Source organism: Pygocentrus nattereri, chromosome 7 (assembly GCF_015220715.1).
Source record: "Pygocentrus nattereri isolate fPygNat1 chromosome 7, fPygNat1.pri, whole genome shotgun sequence".
In the NCBI taxonomy this organism is placed as follows: Eukaryota; Metazoa; Chordata; class Actinopteri; order Characiformes; family Serrasalmidae; genus Pygocentrus; species Pygocentrus nattereri.
The window spans coordinates 16,627,969-16,648,780 of record NC_051217.1 but is presented as its reverse complement, the minus strand read 5'-3'; the positions used below and the strand labels follow the sequence as shown (position 1 = coordinate 16,648,780).

Genomic DNA, 20,812 nt, shown 5'->3' with positions numbered 1-20,812 from the left:
GTTTTTTTTTTATTTTTTTGGAGATCTTCAGTAAAGAAAATGGTTTTATTTAGAACCATGAGTTTTATATAGAACCATTTCATGCTTAAATGGTTCCTTGCATGTTGAAATGGTTCTTCAGACTGATGGAGAATGCGTTGCATATCGTTGCTGTCCAAAGAAAAACAAGCATCTCCACAATAGTAACTTTACAGCAGAAGGCAAAAACACTCTTACCTTTCAATGTAAGTCAAAGTAAAGAGGTTTATTTATTCCAAGTGATTTTAGAGCATTTCTATTGGTCCTTTCATCATTGCATGCAACATAAAGGACAGCTGGTGTGTTGAAATGATGTAGAAAAAAAAGAATCAAGAAAAATGGATATACATGGTTTTCTTTGGACAGTGATGATATGGTTCTAAATAACCCCAAAAGGGCTCTTTTGTTACAATCATAAAAACAGCAGAACTACATAAAATCATTTGTCTTAACTTGAATAATATCTATGTATATATATATATATATATATATATATATATATATATATATATATATATATATAGTGTTTGCCTCCAGCTCATGGCTGCAACCAAATTACAGTCGTGTTATTTGCAATAACACATTCCCTCTCATGTTCTCTTGCTTAATTACCAAACAAGTAGTGCATATGTTAATTTATGCCAGTTCATTTGGCTATTTATAACTAAGTCTAATGAAGGAAAATTAACAGAACTACTCAGTTCTTGTTCATGCATACTCCCTTAATTGGAAAACCTTTTTGAAAGAGAACCACACTTCTGTAAAATAAGGTGGCATCATGGGTACTGAAGAGTTGTTGTTGAGTGATTGTTACAGGGCAGAAGCAGAAATATATATTCTTTGTTCTGCAGCAAAAGGTGACAGTATGCAGCTTCACAAGTGGCCTAGCTAGGGCCCACTCAATGGGGACCCAACATGCATGGGCAAATAGCGCATAGGGTATTTATTTATTTCTTTATTTAAAATAAAAATCGCAACCTTGGTACTCTGATAGTATGAATCTCACAATGGGTATGCTTCTCCAGGCCATTGAGCAGAGGTCACAAATCTTACCCACAAAGTGCCAATGTGGCTGCAACTTTTCATTCCAATCACACAGATGCAGAGCTGGTTTCAATTGCTTAATCAGTTGGTCTCCCAGTAACACAGGCACTAAAATTCTTATTGGTGCAATACAAATAAACTTTTATTTTATGTCATGCAAACAACACTCAACACCACTATTATAGAAAAATAAAAGCAGATGCTAGGAAAATATTGAATCATACACAGATCATTAGCTATTCTAATATACAAAGCATTAATGATGTGCAGTGAGCTGTAAGTCACACCATTCTGCTTTAATTCATCTTCTAGCAATTGATTAGTGGTAGGTGGTTGGTTGGAATGAAACCCTGCAGCCGCACTGGCCCTGCATGGATAAGACTGGTGACCCCCGGCCTAGAGTCAAGATCATAGAAGGAATGCTCCTCTGAATGGCGTAGCCGATATATCAACTCATAGTCACTCAAAATTAGCCACCTTCCTTACTTCATGCAAGGATGGTGGTCTCCTAAGATGCCACATGCTGTCAGAGAAACAAGGCTACTTTTTGTAAGCTATGGCTTTCAGTAAAACAGTATTTGGAGTGGTCATTTGTAGATGATTAATAAACTCTAAACAGATTAGCAGTAACACATCAACAGCATATCAGTGAAGCAGCAGTAGGGAAGCATCTGAATACACTAAAATAAATATCTTGTAGATGTGCTGTTGATAAATTACTTACATTAAGTAGATGTATTGTTGATCTGTTACTTCCATTATGTTAAATCTGACCTTACCCAACCACAACCCAAAACCTAACCCTACCTTACAGAGAGTCAGTTCAGTGTTTGTTTCATCTAAAAGGACCACTCACAATAAAGTGTCACCTGATTTTCTTTCAAGCATTCTTTTCAGTATTTCAGTGTGGAATATATCAACTTCTATGTCAAAGACCAAATATGGCGAAGTAAATTAATGTGGCCAATGCAATTTTTGACCTGTGAGCCTCTGCTGAACAGTGTTTGCTGCTGCACATATTTCCTCCACAGGAAAGTCTCAAAAAATGTCATAGAAAGTTGTCAGTTATAGGGTAGAATTTGCACATAAGCAGCTGATGGCTGCAGGGCCTTGCTGGTGTAAGATAAAGCAATAGCACCCTCTGTGCAGTAGAACAGGACTTGTTTAGCAGTGGCCTTAAAAATTTGTTTTGTTAAAAATATGAGCTGATTAGCTTTTCTATATCCTCCTGTCCTGTTCATGTAAATGCAGTGCATGTACCAGGCACAGTGAACTACTTGCTGTGTCTAAGATAGAAAGAGCAAGCTGTGAATTCATGAGAAAATCTGTCTTGGATATGAATAACTTGGAATATGAATAACTGTCTTGGAATTGAATAACTGCATTAGGGATAACTACAGGGCTACATTTGGGATAACTACAGGCACGTAGAGAGCACCGGGAGCGTATGAATATCACCTAGATACAGGGTGAGAAGGTGTAGTCTTTTATTTAAAGTGATATATATAAGGGTGTGTTGCCCCATCAAACCCTACATCAAAAGCAGAGAGAGAAAAAACACTGACTTTCTATGATTGTCAAGTTTGTAAGCATCTATAAACACATTCATAACATGTTATAATGCATTCATAACACAAAATAAACATGGCTATAAATATTTATAAAAATGCATTGCATGTTGTAGACTTGCTTATTATGCATTATGAATTGTTAACAGAATACATTTAAAATACTGTTCATAACAAACTATAAGAGCTCCTAAGTTGTATTTGTCCGCTCTAAGTAAAATGAAGCATACTGTACTAAAGCCTCCTCCAGTGTTAAGAGTGAGGCTTCAACTTGAAGTATTAACTGAAGAATTTACTGAAATGCTAAAACATGCACAATAAAACACATTACAGGCTTAAACTAGTGCTGCCATTAGTGTTTTACCCAATGTAGGAAAGTCAATGTACACCACTGTTAATGTACACCACTGTTAGCTTGACACTAACTTAACACTGCATATCCAATATTATACTGTTTGGAGCATCTGAATATTCAGGAGTAGGGCACCAAACATGCAGCCCGAACAGCACAGACAGTGACAAATAAAATTTTGGAAATCTGTCTTTACACCCTCCAAGCTGGGACTGACTTCTTTTGCACTGACAGTATAACATGTTATTAACACCATTTATAATGCATTATGTTAACAATTCATAATGTATAATAAAAATGACTAAAGTGTAATTCAGTGTAACTCATTTGTATAAATATTTATAACCATGTTTATAATGCAATATGAATGTTATATGAATTCATTATAACATGTTATAAATGTGTTTATAGATGCTTACAAACGTAACATTCATAGAAAGTGTTACCGAAAACACTTAAAATACAGAATCAGAATATTATACGGAATATATGTTTTCACAATCCTGAAATGGTGGCCATTTACCAGCATAGTGTCCACATATATCAGGCAGATATACTAAATTGCTGCTATGATATTAGTGAGGAGGTCATAAGTATTTATATTATCATGGATTAGGCCCAACGTGCTATGTGCTCTGGGTGAAGATCAAAAATTGAAACGGCAGGAGATCTCCCTGTAAAGGGAGGGAGTAACCATGGCTATGTGAAAAGCACCTGAATTAACTGCACAAACCCAGTTTGGAGCTATCAGCATTTGGGATAGACCTGCTTCTCTCACACTGGCATGAGTCAATGAAATCTGGGTCTGCAGTGGAAACGCATAGAGGAGAGTAAGCAGCCACACATTGGCTAGGGCATGCACTCCCATTGGTGCATCGTTCATGAGACTAAAACAGAGGGCACTGAGCATTTTCCCACACAGTGAATAGATCTAAGGCAGCTTTCCCAAAATATGCCCAAATTTGATTCACCACCTCTTTGTTCACATCTCATTTCCCATAATGGGGATTTCCTTGTGACAATAGATCTACCCTCAGTAAAGAACTCCAAGCATGTGAGCGGCTTTCTGCAACTGAATTTGAGCTCTGCTCCATAGCGCCTGTGCACCTGTGCACCAGAGTTTCCAAATGACAGTACCACATCCTCCCTGACTGTTATAGACCACTACTGTTGTATTGTTCATCTATACAAGAATGGGGCAGCCCGTCAAGAAGGAGAAAAAGTCAGGAGAATCACTAGGAATTCCAAGTAATTCATGTGGGCAGGCCACAGGTGCGCTCTCTGTCCCATTCACTGACTTATCCTCCTCAGTACCATCTAAGCACATGAGCAATGCATCCAGTTTGAACATCCATTGCAATGCCATGCACCAGAAAGCTTGGCTGTGTCACAATGTCATGATGGATAGAGAAACTGCTAGTTTTTCCGTTCAGCAGGGGGTGGGGTCAGCCATTTTTTTTTATGACAAGCGTCCAGGATTTTGCTTTTGCTGGAGGACTCGTCTGTGGCATTGAAAGCACCAATGTCTGGTGAGGAACAGCACTGGGGTAGCCTGCACTATTCAAATCCTCCTCATCAGTTTCTTCAAGTTTATTTCTAGCTACCCATGGATACTTCTAACCTTAATTTACTCTCCCATTGGACTATTCTTGTACAAAAAGTGGGGAAGATTTCAAAAACAATATATTTTATGTCTGAAAAACAGTGACACTGCTTTGCAGGTTTCGCATGATATTTAGTTCCATTGCGTAATACCACATATGAAAAATTTAACATTCAACATTGAGTCTACATCTGACCTTTTTATTTGTTAATCAGATAATGTACTTAAAAATACAATCCATAAGGAACATGGTATAAAAAAAACAATTATGTTTATACTTGGCAGCTGCATCTACAGTGCATATCTCACCATCTGCAGTGGTCCAAGCAATCAGATAGCAATTTACCACAACCAGTGCATCTTGTTTGCATTTACACTTGACTGTTTTGTGGTCTGATACCAATAGTTTCAACTCCCCTTTTACCCTTTGTATCTTGACTTGAATATGTTGAGTCTTGGCTGGTCCACTCTCACATCAAATGTGACTACAGCTCCACTAATAGTTTAACTGTAAATTAATGTATCTTAAGCAGGTTACATTGATTAAAAATTTCCAGTGTAACATCCTCCAAAATCACAGAGGTCCCAGACTTCAGTCTGTCACTCTTGTCTTTATAACGATTCCATGATTTTTCAGGACTTACCTGTAGCAATAGTGTCTACAAAGCAGCTGACAAGAGAAATAATGCTACCCTTTGATGTCCAGTCATGTCTAAGACTGTTGAGCTGTAAAAGATAGAAAGTGGCTCATGTCAAGCCAATTATGTTCACGGTCAAGTTAATAACCCTCATCTGGAGTGAGCTCTAGGCACACACTGAATGTATAGAGCTAATGGTGTGGCTAAACATCCAAACCATAAACATGTAGATTCAGCTGGACAAAGGCTTCAAACTGAACCCTTTCAAGTTTTCCATTGCCTTTCATTAATCCCATGACATTTGCCTGAGCATGGGACGAGTAAATTACAGGAAAAACATAGAAGGTGGAGGGAAATAAAGCTTTCCCCAAGGCTGCCTTTACTAATCTGTAACTTAATTTCAGGCAGTTGTCTGAGCCACAGGGATGTTCCCTGGTGTTAGGAAGAGCATACAAAGAGACATATTTGTGTTTAGATTTGGGATACAAACCAGGCAGCAGGTCTCTGCCAGGAGCTAAGAAATACAGCATATTTGTGTATTCTTAGACCATGTTTGTCTTCATGAATTTCCAAGTCAAACGACGGTGGACCAAAAAAAAGCACACTGGCACTAAACATTTAATGACAATGATTATTTTATCATTGTAAAGCATGTTATAATAACTGACTGGCAACATTCTTACATTCTTGGAATAACACATCAAATCATTTGGCACAGAAATTATTCTAAGTACCACAAGCAATTGTTTAAAAAAAAAGCCTAGAATACAAAAAAAAAAAAAAACAGTTCATAATATATTCCACCTTAAGTGTCTCACAGTCCCACAGTCGACTCTGCGTTCATTAAAACCATTTCTCACCATATTGCTGTCAAGGCCAAAGAGGAACCAGGGTGTGTCCCATGCACCATTTGCAGTTTGTTCGAGCTTAGCTGGCATTCAATTGAAATTTCTCCCCAAAGTTATTGGATTTCTTGGGAGCAGGCAGACGCTGACAGGTACAAGTTAGTTCATGGGCAGGCCTTAATTAGTCCAGGCCAGTGCAGTGGTGGAGAAGCAAGGGTAAGAGAGAAAGAGGAGATCCTCTCTTCACTCCAGACACTGACGGCTGCTTCTTCGCTGGCTCCTCTCTTAAGCTCTTCACTTTCTATTAGGTCTGAGATGTTACATGAGGCTCCACTTTGAATGCAGAATGGAGTGGAGCTGGTGTCAGTGGTGAAGCTGGAAGCTTGTCAAAGGCAATGGCCTTCAAACAGATTTTCTGTTTAGCACACTCTGCATACAATTACAGCCCCTGCTCCATACATTTCAGGGACTTGCCTCATAGTGATGGCGAGTGGAAGCGAACACTGCTGGGAGCAAGGCTGGACTATTAGAATGGCTAAGGTTATTTCTGTCCATGCTGTTTAGAAAGGAAGACGAATAGCATTCGAAATATAAAACAGGAAGCTAGACTGACAGCAGAAATGAACGAAGGAAGAATTGGTGGGCCTTGGCAGTACTAAATATGTGTTCTAATACCTGTGTGTTTACACATATGTAACCACAGTGTGATACTTAAAATCTATATAAAATGTCTAAGACTTCAATTTTCTAGTGTCTTCTACCATATGAGCTCAACTTACTGTGGGTATGTGATTCAAAGGAATGTATTAAGTTGCACTTTCAACATACAGCAAATGCACAGGTATTAGAAACACTGAGAATGCCCTAAAAAGACTGTATGCTGAAATCAAATGCACCTCTTCTTGGATGGTCTGATGCACTGGGGTTTAGAGTGAGACTCCTTCCTTCATGCGTGGTTTCACCCTGCAACACAAAAAGGAGGAGACAGATCAGGTTAAATGAGAAAATGTTCTTTTATGGAGAGAATCTGATGGGTTCAGATTAAAGTAACACTTGAGTGCCTGTGTTTTTGCACTGAATGCAAGAATACATAATAACCCTACAGGCCCAAGACAAGTGGAAAGCAGAAATCAGCAGATTGATAATCCTTTTGCTGAGGAGTCGGTCTGATACCTTGCTGACACTAAATGTTGAAAGGAGCAGAACATATCACCATCTGATATATCTCTAAACAAATTGATGTGGTAGGTGAACTGAATACAGCCTTGTGGATGGCAGACCATGAGGAGGAAAATACGATCTGTGTTCAACATTTTAATACTGAATCAAGCACTGCATTTAGTTAATACTCATATTTTTTTTTCCTAAAAGGTTGTTGCCCCATGTTTTTGCAGATAAAGACTAAACACTCAGAGCCAGCTCCAGCCACAATGTAAATATCTAGACTAGCTCTAGACACACATCCAAACTAGCCCTGGATGCAGATGAAACAACCACATCCAGCTCTAGAGATGGACTCAGCATCCAAAGCCAATTCAAGACACAGAATAAATATCTACTCCATCTCTAGACAAAGCCTAATCATCCATATCCAGTTCTAGACACAGACTGAAAATCTAAAACAACTCTAGACACAGACTAAACATTCAGACTACCTCTAAATACATGCTAAACATCCAGATCTAAGTCAGGACACAGAGTAAACATCTAGACCAGCTCTAGAAACAGACTGAATATCCATAGCCAGTTCCAGACACCAAACGAAATGTCCAAATGCAGCTCTAGACATTGTCTCAACATCTAGAGCCAGATTTAGACATGACACCAATTATCCAAGTATTTTAAGAGATATGAATTAAACATTAAGTGCCAGTTCCAGACAAATATTAAGCTTCCAGAGTCAGCTTCAGACACAAGATTAAACATGCAGAGCCAACTTAAGACAGACTGAACATCCAGAGCCAACTCTAAACATTAAACATCCAAACATATAATTCTGGACACAGCACAAACATCAAGAGCTGGACACAGTCTAATCACCCAGAGCAAGAGACATACAAACATTAAAAGCAAGTTCTAGACACAGCCTAAATGTCTAGCTAGATTTAAACATGCAGACTAAATTTAAGCAGACTAAATATCCAATGTCAGCTCTATGTGCAGACTAAACATCCAGAGTCAGCTCGATATGCAGACGAAACATCCAGAGCCAGCTCTATATGCAGACGAAACATCCAGAGTCAGCTCTATATACAAACTAAACATCCAGAGTCAGCTCGATATGCAGACGAAACATCCAGAGGCAGATCTATATGCAGACGAAACATCCAGAGCCAGATCTATATGCAGACGAAACATCCAGAGCCAGATCTATATGCAGACGAAACATCCAGAGCCAGCTCTATATGCAGACGAAACATCCAGAGTCAGCTCTATATACAAACTAAACATCCAGAGTCAGCTCGATATGCAGACGAAACATCCAGAGGCAGATCTATATGCAGACGAAACATCCAGAGCCAGATCTATATGCAGACGAAACATCCAGAGCCAGATCTATATGCAGACGAAACATCCAGAGCCAGCTCTATATGCAGACGAAACATCCAGAGCCAGCTCTATATGCAGACGAAACATCCAGAGTCAGCTCTATATACAAACTAAACATCCAGAGTCAGCTCGATATGCAGACGAAACATCCAGAGGCAGATCTATATGCAGACGAAACATCCAGAGCCAGATCTATATGCAGACGAAACATCCAGGGCCAGATCTATATGCAGACGAAACATCCAGAGCCAGCTCTATATGCAGACGAAACATCCAGAGCCAGCTCTATATGCAGATTAACCATCCAGAGACGTTCTATATGCAGACAAAATATCGAGAGCCAGCTCTGTATGCAGACTAAATGTCTAGAGCTAGCTCTATATGCAGACTAAAAATCCATTGACATTTCTATATGCAGACTAAAAATCCAGAGCCAGCCCTATATGCAGACTAAATGTCCAGAGCCAGCTCTATATGCAGACGAAACATCCAGAGCCAGCTCTATATGCAGACTAAACATATATCTAAACATCCTGAGCCAGCTCCATAAACAGACTAAACATTCAGAGGCAACTCCATAAGCAGACTAAACATTCAAACCATCATAGCCCTATATGCAGACTAAATATCTAGGGCCAGTTTTAGATGCAGAGCAAACATGTGGACCCAAATCTAAATGCAAATTAAACTTAGAGATTCAGTTTATATATATATATATATATATATATATATATATATATATATATATTAAAAATTCAGAGCTAGTTCTAAATGCAGACTAAATATCCAGAACTAGATCAACACTGACTGAGCTTACACATAATTTAAATGTTCATAGCTTTGTTCACACAAACTTGGAGGCAGCAGAAAAAGAAAAATCCATACCTCCAAACAAACATAAACCAGAAACTATGTGCTACTTTTGTTTGAGGAAACAATCTTGCCAAGTCTTTTTCCTGGAGTCTTCAACACTGTTAATGAGGCAGCATTATATGTGCCTTTATAAATGATGCAAAACTGACCACTGGAAACTAAAATCTTTTAAATTGGATCCCAAGAGTTTGATGAATGAAACTTTAGCTCATAGAAGCTTCAGCTAAATGAGACAAAAGCAATATGGAAAAAAAATAGCAGCAGCAAGAACAAACCCAAGAAATTATACCGTGAAACATCTACCTAATTATGAGTGCTGGGTCCAAAGTCAGAAAATTTATAGTAACAGTTCTGGTCCAATTAATGTGGTAGTGTGCTTCAAGTCACCTTTCATTAAAAAAAAAAAAAAAAAAAACACTTTGTCCAGATGGCTCTCATTAAACCTCCATGTTTAAACATTATCCAGTCACAAATCACTAAACCGTTTCAACAGGTAAGTTCAAACTTTTAATGCACTCTCCTCTCAAGTCCATTCCCTATAGACTGCTTTACCCTGCTGGTAATACGACTAAAGAAATAGCTCTCAATGCATCATTAAACCTGGCGGGGAATTAACTTGGGTGGAACTTAATTATGTCACACACAAGGTTCGAGACTTAAAGAACGGCAGTATTGCTGGCTAGTGAGCTTAGGTGGTTAGTTTAGACACATAATCAATCATCCATGTACCCAAAAGTGGTCTTAGCATGCTAAGTGAAACATTCACAGTGCAAAATGCACAAAAAAGACATGAAAAGAAGAAAAGGATGACCTTTGATTTAAAAAGGTGCACACCAAGAAACGTAGAAAAGAACAAAAGGGAAATAAAAGAGAATATGTTGCGTGCAGCACTTTGTCTAGTTGATTTTTTTTTCTTTACCTGTCAAAGCAATAATGCTCATTCCTATGATGATTTGACTTGATCTGACAGCAGAAATTGCAGACAGTGAGTAAACGTTATACTCTAATGAATAAGGTGGGAACTCTGTGCATGCTGCCAATCCTGCTCAAGTCAGTGCCAGAGCCTTGAGAAATTCCTCACTGCCTAAAACTTGCATTGGGACTTTGGTCCTCTTGTAACGAGATGATACTGTTGAAGTTCAGCAAGCTATTTGTTAGGGCGTGTAGTCTAGTGGAGTAGTCTAAAGTGAAAAGTCTTATTGTCAAAAGCAAAGAATAAAAAGTGGGCAGATTACTAATCTGTTTGATGACTATGGCTGCTATACAGTGATTCGAGGGCTAAGAAAATAAGGTACATTACATTAACAAAGGTATTGGGACACACCACTTAATCATTGAATTCAGGTGTTTCATTCAGTCCCTTTGCCATGGGTGTATAAAATCAAGCACCTAGCCATGCAAACATTTGTGAAAAAACAGGTCATTCTAAAGAACTTAACTCGAGTGTGGTGCTGTAATAGGATGAAACTGTTACAAGTCAGTTCGCAAAATTTCTTCCCTTCTAGATTTTCCACGATCAACAGTGAGTGGTATTATTGAAAAATGGAAGTGTAAAGCACACCACCACTGGACTTGTAAATAGTGGGCATGTATTCTGTGGAGTAACAAATTATGCTTCTCTATCTGTTGTCTGACGGAGAACATTACCTGCATGACTCTATTGTGCCAACTGTAGTTTGGTGGAGGAGGGATAATGCTTTGGGATTGGTTTTCAGGTATTGATCTAGGCCCCTTAGTTCTAGTGAAGTAAATATTAATGCTTCAGCACACCAAGATGTTTTGGAAAATTCTGTGCTTCCAACTTTGTGGGAACAGTTTGGAGAAGGACCTTTTCTATTCCAGCGTGACTGAGCCCCAGTGCACAAAGCAACGTCCACAAAGGCATGGTTGGGTAAGTCTGGTGTGGAAGAACTTGACTGGCCTGCAGTGTTACTACCATCCCCATTCCTGAGACGCTCTCTACTATGATTTAGTTGTACATCACTGTGGAAAAGAGATTGATTAAATAAATGTATTCACAGAAAAAATGTACCAAACATCACTACGGTGCCACTCTCAAGGTTACATCTGCAGTACCTTCAGTTAGGGTACATAGCAGTTATTATTCCATCACTTTTATATTTTTTAAGTTGTATTGTCTCCATACTCCTTGTCTTGACTCTGGCCTTTTTATTTTATTATTCTAGCTTAAAATGTTATTTAAAAAGGTTACAAAAGGTACAAATATGAAGGGAAAAATTGTTTAAAGTACACAGTTGGATCTTAAAACCACTGTTGTACCTTTGAGGGTACTTTTACATTGTTTGTACCTTGACGAAACATTTATTTATTTTTTCTGACAGTGTGAGCAGTGGTTGAGCGTAACTAAGTAAATGTAATTCATTACTGTAATTAAGTATTTTTTGTGTATCTGTACTTTACTGAAGTATTTCCATTTTGAGTGACTTTTTACTTTCACTCCACTACATTTCAAAGTCAAATATTTTACTTTTTACTCCACGACATTATGAGAAATCTGTCATTAATTTTGGTTTATGTGTGTATAAAAATGAAACATGTCAAAACAAAAGCAGTGTAAAGTAAGAACACCAATCAGGGCACAGCAGTCACTTTGTTTCGAGCTTGTTTTGACCTGTTGGACATACTGACCCAGTGCAAGCACACAGTCCAACGATAATAGGACATTGGAGTCATAATTAATCTTTTAGCACTTTTACTTTCAATACTTAAGTAAATTTGAAGCCAAATACTTTTGCTCAAGTGGAGTAAATAAATAAATAAATACAACCCGACAATTGCACCGTCACGCACTTCCTTTTCACAAGACCATTCCACCCAAAACGCATCCATATGAATAAGCAAGAAGACGTCCCACTGAAAACTCACTTTGGCTCTTACTCCCTCAGCCTCCGAGGCCAATCGAGCCTCCCGGTAATCCATCATACAAATGAACACAACACTGTATTTTCACACCTGCTTGCTCTCCCAGGACCCACATCTCCTCTCGGGTCTCGCTTTGCGTGGAAATGAATGAGATGGATTGCAAAGGAGAAGATTTATCTAACAGAAAGGAGCAGCTATGTATTTTCCAACTGTGAGGAGCCGATACATGGGAAAAAGAGATTTATAAGCAAATAAGAGGAACATTATCTGATCAGAAAATGGATGTTTAGCTAATTCACTGCATAAAGAATTTTCTGAAACAAAGTAATTCTTCCAACATTACTTTCTTTTTTCCCCTGTAGTCTAGTGGTGAAAGCAGCCCTCCGGCCACGATGAAAACTCCAACCATTGTACACATGCCCACTCGCCTCCTGCACTAAAGCCACAGAAATCTCCAGTGTGAGATTTTCTGGTTTGGATCCCTCTCTGATGATGTATTTTGAAGGTGGGTGGAACTTCTAAAAAAACTGTAACTGTAACTGCTTTAGGGGCCCCCAACTGCCTGGCTAATGAAGATGGAAGATAGACAGCTAAAAATACTGCAGCATGCCAGGTATGGAAACTGTGTCTACTAGCCTTTACATTAGTGAACATGCTAGTTGCAGATTTCTTTAGAACAGTGTTGGGATTCCCAGTGGTTGTATGATGTATTTGCAAAATGCATGCTGGGTACTGCAGTGAGAGAACGCTGATGGACAAAAACAAAAAGGACACAAAATCTAACCTGGCCGAGGGATGTAATTCTACGCTCCAGTATATTACATAACATGACAAATAATTCTAGTTTGATCATTTTATTTCATGCTATGTGTTAGTATTAAGCAGTTTAATGGAAATTGTGCAACTGAGCTACTCTAATATATAATAAATATAGGTTAAGTGTTTGCAGAAGTATGTTAGAAATCAGAGAATGAGAAGACGTGGTCGAGAATCGTGGTAAAAACAGGCTCCCAGCTTCTTTTTATTCTTTGAGTTATTTCTAGTTTCCAAGAAGAGGATCCTCCAATATTTTCTACAAATCAAAGGCTTTTTTTTTCATTCACTATTGCAGATCGGAAAGGTTAAGCATGGAAACCTCACCCTTCCGCACACATAACTGTCCAACTGACTGAGGACAGAGCTGCCTCGTCACGCTCCTTCGGCAGGAAAGGAGTGGTGTGCTGACAGACAGTTTCATTTGTGCGAAGTACAGAGCCCTGCACACTAATTTCCTCGGCCTATAGGAGATTGTTCCGTTAAAAGAAACACACCGGCACAATGGTCTCATTATAATGAGCCTCTGTAAATCCAAACTGCATTCATTCTCCCCTTCATTTGCATTGAAATGGAAATGCCATATTTCATTCCCTTCCACGGTAACCTTACACTTATTTATATATTTACAGTACGGCATACAGAGGGGAGGCCATGCTCCCGCTGCTCTGTTGACTCTAACGTGAGTGATAGCGATGATAATAATGAAATTCAAATGGGGGCGAGGGGGGGAAATAATCAGTGAGCCACGCACATGTTCCATATTGCGAAGATTAGTACCTCGCCATTGAGAGGCCATAGAGGTTACACTGGTGTAATACGTCCCAAGGCAATGTAGTGGGATTACAAAACGTACTCGCAAATAAGGGGGGCTGTATAATGCCAGGGGAAACACCCCCCAGTGCAGTACGGCTCCTGCCAAGGACGATTGCTGTGGTGAATTTCATGCTAGCTAATATTAGGCTTCTCTTGAATGGAATCCAATCAGGCTAATGTTGACAACACAACGCAGTGGGCCTACTCATAGCCAAAATGGCTGTTTATGGTCACGTGAGATTGTGTCATGAAGAAAGGAAGCCAGGACAAAAATATACATATATATAAATAGTTATATTGTTCATGTAATCTTTTCGTCTCTCTTCTATTATTTTGTATGATTTCTCCCTTCCACTCTCCTTCAAGGCCCTGTGGTGTTAATTATACTGGCTCTCTCCCCCGGAGCAAGCGGAGCTGTGGAAGTGCATTAATCTTGATTCTCCACTTCAGTACAAAGCCTTGTTTGAAGAGTCTCCTTTGGTAAGCCCCAAAGGCAGGGTGATTCAGACACAGAGTGTGTGTGCGAGAGAGAGAGAGAGAGAGACAGAGAGAGAGAGAGAGAGACAGAGAGAGAGAGAGAGAGAGAGAGAGTCACAGCTCTGTGTTTTCTCCGTGAACGTGAGCACCTTGTAAAGCATGTAAACCAGGCAGGCTGTTCTAAGCGCCTCTACTTACTCGCTTTCTAATGAATTTTCCAGAGTGAAGCTGAGACTGCCTGCAGTGCTGCCCGTGGGCTCTTTGCTGGGGGTTCATGGGTGATTTAACTGATCCAGATTTGGTCAGTCTGTAAAGGTAACCATGTTTTAGACATTTCTCACACAAGTATACCATGAGGTTCTCTGCCTTTCCAGTTTCAATCTGATTAATTTGCATGTAAGCAAATTGATTACAGATTCTGCTTATTCTCTTCCCACTGCACTTCTTAGACATGGCCTGGTTCCCCAGCCACTCCGTGTGCCTCTCATTACTGCACTGCGCTGCTTTGAAATGTTTGGGCCACTTTGAAATCTTATGTACTCAATAAATCTGCACTGGTGCACTTCTGAGATGCCAAAATGAAGCAAAGCCGCAATGTGCACAAAAAATACATAATTCTACCTTCAGTAAAGGTTTTGACACATACTACAGGCCAAACGTTTGAAAGCAACACCAACTTTGGAAACAAAACAAAAGAGCATGAATATTTTATAACGGACAGTTGTTTTACACAGAACACAGAGTTTGACTAATGTGAGTACAGAGTACTACTAAATGATTCTTAATTAGTTTGGTTCCTGGTGGTTTTCCTGCAGAGTTTTATTACAGCTCTAATCAGATCCACCTGATTCTCCCATTCAGATGCTCCTAAAAGCTTGATGAACTAAATCAGGTGTGTTAAAGTAGGACATGGCAAAGAATTACAAATGGTCTGTGTAATTTCTTATGAAGACTTTCATATAATACATAAGAGTACATCACTGTAAACCATGGATTCCCATATTTTTTGTGTGGACAGGTCATAGTGGTCTACCAGTGGACAGGTCATAGTGATCTACCTTCTGGCCTCATCAGCATTTTTAAAAGATTTGAAATGTTTTAATGCACTTCAGTGGCCTATATTAACATTCAGCATTACAGGGCAAACGACTAAAAAAATCACACTTTATTGTCAGCCAGGCTTGTGGTCTGGAGTTCATTTTTTGCTGGGAATTCATAGTTGTAGTTTTATGTATAGTTTTACATGCTTCCCGATGTTCCCCTTCTTTGGAAGTGCAATGGCTACTTGGCTAAGCAGATGCATTTGGAGTTTGACATTGTAAAAAATAGTCCTCCTCCTGATCCACATAGAAGAGGTAAGTTTTTGCTTTCTTTGTGCTCACTCAAGGCAAAAATGGTGCCACACAAACTGGCTACCGATAAATGAAAACCTTTTAGATTGTTACAGGTAAACTTGCAGCAGTGCTTTAGCCGAGCTGTGGCATAGCTGTGTTAACAAGCAATAAACTAAAGAGATGGTGGCCACAATCTTGTTGACCTGCACGCTGCCAGAAGCAGTAAGAAAGTGTTGAACTTTGATAGCCTGTTTGAATGAGGCGTGATCTACCAACATGCACTGTACGATCGACTGGTTGATCGCAATTAATAGATTGGGCAACCCTGCTGTAAACCAACAGAACATTTTGGAGAAACACCTTTGGACTCCTGGGGCACCTGGGCACCCCCCAGTGCTGTCTAAACCTTAAAAAATGGCCTAGTGATTTCTGGAAACTAAAAAATATGCCTAAGAAAAATTATCCAATTGATTTTTTGTGAGACCTGGTTCTGGTTAGACAATAGAAGTCTAGTTAGATATTAGATATGTCAACCACTGTAAGTATTAACCAGCTTTCAGGAAATTAAAACAGCAGCAGCAGCAGCTCAGTGCCAGAGTCACTGTAAAACAACAACAAACAAGGTAAAATGTATCTTAGTTTGTAGTCTTTTATATATATATATATATTTTACAGTCTTTTACAGGCAGAATCAGCATTGTTACTGGGGCAGTTTTATGAGCAAGCTTTGAAATTATTTACTGCTTAAACTAAAGACCTAGATCTAAGGATAAAGAAGATAAACATATAAACATGTTGCTTGTTAGCAAAATACCTCAGAGTAATTGTTTGTGAAGCATCATTGCTAGCTTCCATAATTTTTGGTCAGTAGGGTCCAGTAATTTTTAGTGAACATGCTTTCTGGACCAGTCTGCTGGCTGAGACTTCTACATCCTACCACACTTTCACATTATAAATCTAGAGGCCTGCAGCAAAAAACCTCGATCTGCTTTGCCTCAATCTTCACTGCATTACCCTATACATGCTTCTCAACCACTTCACTGCAGTGCACAGCTTGCTGTATCGAATAATGGGGATGACAAAGGAAGGTTTATATACTTTTTTTTCTATTTTGCAAAGTCAGGATATTACAGTATCTATCTAAGTCAGGCTATTTGAGCAAAACCATTTCGAGTGACAGACTTTGGAGGGTTTTCAGAAAGTGTTTTCTTTATGGCTTATCGATTTGAGACACGCTGAAGAATCTATAGTCCACGTATTTTCCTCGGACATCATCTTCGGCAGCAGCGACTGAAGCGTTTGGGGGACATTGATTTGATAATGCAGATTGATCTTAATATATTCATGCAACTTTACACAAAGACAGCTATCCACTCTGAAAGACACACACCAAAGGCGCAGCATGTGTACTGGCATGAGATTCATGAATATTCCCATTAGAATGAGCTAACACATCCGTGTTTGCATTTTTACAAATCACAATGCACTAAATGATATGCACACACTCCTTTGATTAACTCCATGTTTACAGTTGTTTGGCAAAACGAAAGTCAGTTAATTGATTTTAAGTGAACTGTTTCACCAATATTATGCGCATTATGCAAACATGACTAAAAAGGCAAATAAATAGCCATCATAAATCGTTCTGAGACCTTGACAGTGGAACATTAAATATGCAAAAAGCCACTTAAAGTAATTTCCATATCTACAGATGAACCTCTGTACATCCTTTATTGTAAACACATCAAACTCTAATGTTAGTGTATATGTTTATATGTATAATTAGTACAATTTGTCTGAAGAAAAAGCAATTAGTTCAAGAAACCAAAGCAAATGAGCCAAGAGTAAAAGCAATAAAAAAGACAATAAACATCACAGCCCATTTCTCTCAGGGGCTTGTGGGATGTCAAGTCCTTGTCAATGGTGTGTGAATGTATCTGTGTGTTGTTCCATTCATGTGGGATATGGGTGTAAAAGAGAACAATTGAGGAACAATTGAGGAAATATTTAGCTGTGTTGACAAGCAAAGCCTGAGGAAGGAAGGAGGCTACTGAAAGACTGCTAAAGAAACTAACCTCCGTGTCAGATGCCCTACCTACAGGCCACAACAATCTGAATTTGGTCAGTTATGTTTGGCTATTCACACATCCCTTTTCCAAATGTTTGTTTATTAATGCTAAATGCCTTGTAGGTTCAGTATAATAGAGACAGTATAATGACATTAATGATTAAAAGGATATTTATATTTATATATGTGTTTCAAAATATATGTGTATATACAGTACACAGCAGAATTTTGTTTGAATTAAAACTTTCCAAGTATTTTTTCTTTGTTAACTTTTGAATGGAAACAAAAGGGCCAATAAGGAATCGTTTTCCTCCATTGTATTTAGGTAGACTGAAGAGTCCTAACACGTTAGATTAACCACCAGCATAATTATGAAGTGACGATGGAAACAACCAATCATGTTTTGATTTACAATGGGTGGACCAAGTTTGTGAGGAAAAAAACATCCCTCTAGCCTTCTGTAAGTCCTAGATGTCACTGAATCACTGAATCAGAGACAGTAGCTCATTTATTGCTGCATGGCTTGTGTTGGTCATCTTGTAGTCTTTCTTCAGTGGTCATAGGACACTGCTCACAGGACGCTTTTGGCTGGATATTTTTGGTTGGCGGACTATTCTCAGTCCAGCAGTGACACTGAGGTGTTTGCAAAGTCCAGAAGCACTGCTGTGTCTGATCCACTCATACTAGCACAACACACACTAACACGCCACCACCATGTCATGCCATGCCAGTACTGATAATGATCCATCCATCCATCCATCCATTTTCTAAGCCGCTTCTCCGTCAGGGTCGCGGGGGGGTGCTGGAGCCTATCCCAGCAGTCTTCGGCGAAAGGCAGGATACACCCTGGACAGGTCGCCAGTCCATCGCAGGGCACTGATAATGATCCACCACCCAAATAGTACCTGCTCTTTGGTGGGCTTGATGATTGATAAACAGGGTAAAAGGGGGCTAACAATGTATGCAGAGAAACAGATGGACTACGGTCTTTAATTGTAGAACTACAAAGTGCCCCTCTATGATATAAGGTATATGGACCTGATAAAATGGACAGTGAGTGTAGAGACAAGGTGGTGTCTGGTTGGTGTAGCTGGCACACTGAAAAAATATTGTTCATGGTACCTGGAATTTAAAAGTCAAGAGTTTTGTTTGAATCATTTAGTAGGTATACTAGATACATTTAATAGATATTACACAAGATACCAATTTTGCCTATGGCCACATCACCTTGGTCTTGACTGAAATTTATACCTATTTGTGTTAATGGCGCTATTATGTACAGCCATTTTCTCTCATTGTCCAAATCATAAAATGGACTTTCAGGCTCATTTTGAGTCACTACAATCTCCCACAATTTACTCATAATTCATAGTTGCCACTGTAGACCACATTAGTTGAATATATGCCACCATGCCTTGCTAGTCTCTGCTACTATGCAACAGACAGAGAACGATTTCTATCGTTAATGAGCCATTGAAATCAAAACGTACCAGATTCTCTCGAATCTGCTCTGTAGAGATCCAAACAAAGACCCTAATGTGTTTACTGCCTGCTGCTCATGATATAGCACAAACACTGACTGGTAACCGTAGCTTACTGCAATCATGCCCCAAGAATGAAATGTAGCCCAGTGAAGTTTTACACGTATTTCCTTGATCTCTGCACTTTTTGAAAATGTTATGGTCATGCCCTCAGATATGAATGAGAAGCTAACCGTCGCGGTTTCCCCACTGTCCCCCTGACTGTGCCTGCTCCTTCCAGTGTATAGCACAGTTTAACCCTCTACTGCAAGTATTATGAGAGCAATTTAAAAAAAGAGATTCACTTTTTGCATAAAACCTGATTATTAAAAATATTTTTAAATAATAATGTGTGCAGGGGTCCCTAAGGCAACATTGTGCGACAATGGGAAGAAATGATATAGATCTGTGCTCCTTGAACTGATGAGATCTGGCTTGTGACTGGCTGAATCCATTTCATTGTCCTGCAGTGTTGCTTCTAGGCAACAAACATATTTCTGCAAATTCTCATTATAAAAAATGTATACTGAAATGTTAAAAAAGAGGTTTAAAAGTGTCCATTAACTGCGAGTATGGCCAGATAAAATGCTTTTTGTTGATTTATTCAAACCCTTCCCAATTGTCGTGATATATGTATAATGGGTGAGGAAAATAGCTTTGCTGCCTAGAGGCAACATCATGCAATAGAGGGTTAATGCAATAATGATGGAGTAGGGATTCATTTCGGTAAGAACCTTTGGGTCTTTTTGTTGCAGGACCATTTTGACAATCATGGCCTTGCATTCTATGTTAAAACAACGCTTTGTGGTTGTCATTTTGCATGTCAAACAAATGGCCCCTTCAAGGCAAGGCAGGTGGTTCTTGGCAACATTGATTGATGGAACCCACCATGTTCCCTGTCAATGACTATGGCAGGGGTGGTCAATCCGCGGTATATATATATCGCAGCAGAACCACACGCTGAGCCAGGCTCCTAGCTATCCACCCACCGAAACATGGCAGAGTCGGGGAAATGTAAAGCCAAACGAAAATATGAAGATGAACACAAAACCTTCTTACCAGAGTGGGAGGATCTGTATTTTTTTATTGAGTGGAAAGGGAAGCCGTTCTGTTTGATATGCCAAACGTCGTTATCCAACTTTAAAGCTTACAATCTTCAGCGTCACTTTACCTCACTGCACGCCAACGTGGTGGACATGCTGCACCACTTGGACAGCCTGAAGCTTGATCTCCAGGGGAAATTAAAGATGCTACCTGATCTAGAGCAGTCAGTATTTGCATTTGTTAACAAACTCATGCTGTTTAAAAAGGGAGAACTAACACATTTCCAGTCTGTGTCAAATGCAAGTGCCCAAGCAGCAAAGGTCCTAAAAGGGAGAACTGCACACTATGCAACACTTCTTGAAAGTC

General features: G+C 39.2%; 1 protein-coding gene across 1 annotated transcript in view; it reads right to left on the bottom strand.

Moving 5' to 3' along the window:
- Positions 1-5,840: 5,840 nt before the first annotated feature.
- Positions 5,841-20,812, bottom strand: part of cd276 (CD276 molecule) — a 141,602-nt gene continuing 126,630 nt past the window's right edge. The window contains exon 8 of the mRNA XM_017714200.2: positions 5,841-7,031. The gene's annotated coding sequence lies outside the window, so the exon portion shown is untranslated. The remainder of the gene's footprint in view (positions 7,032-20,812) is intronic.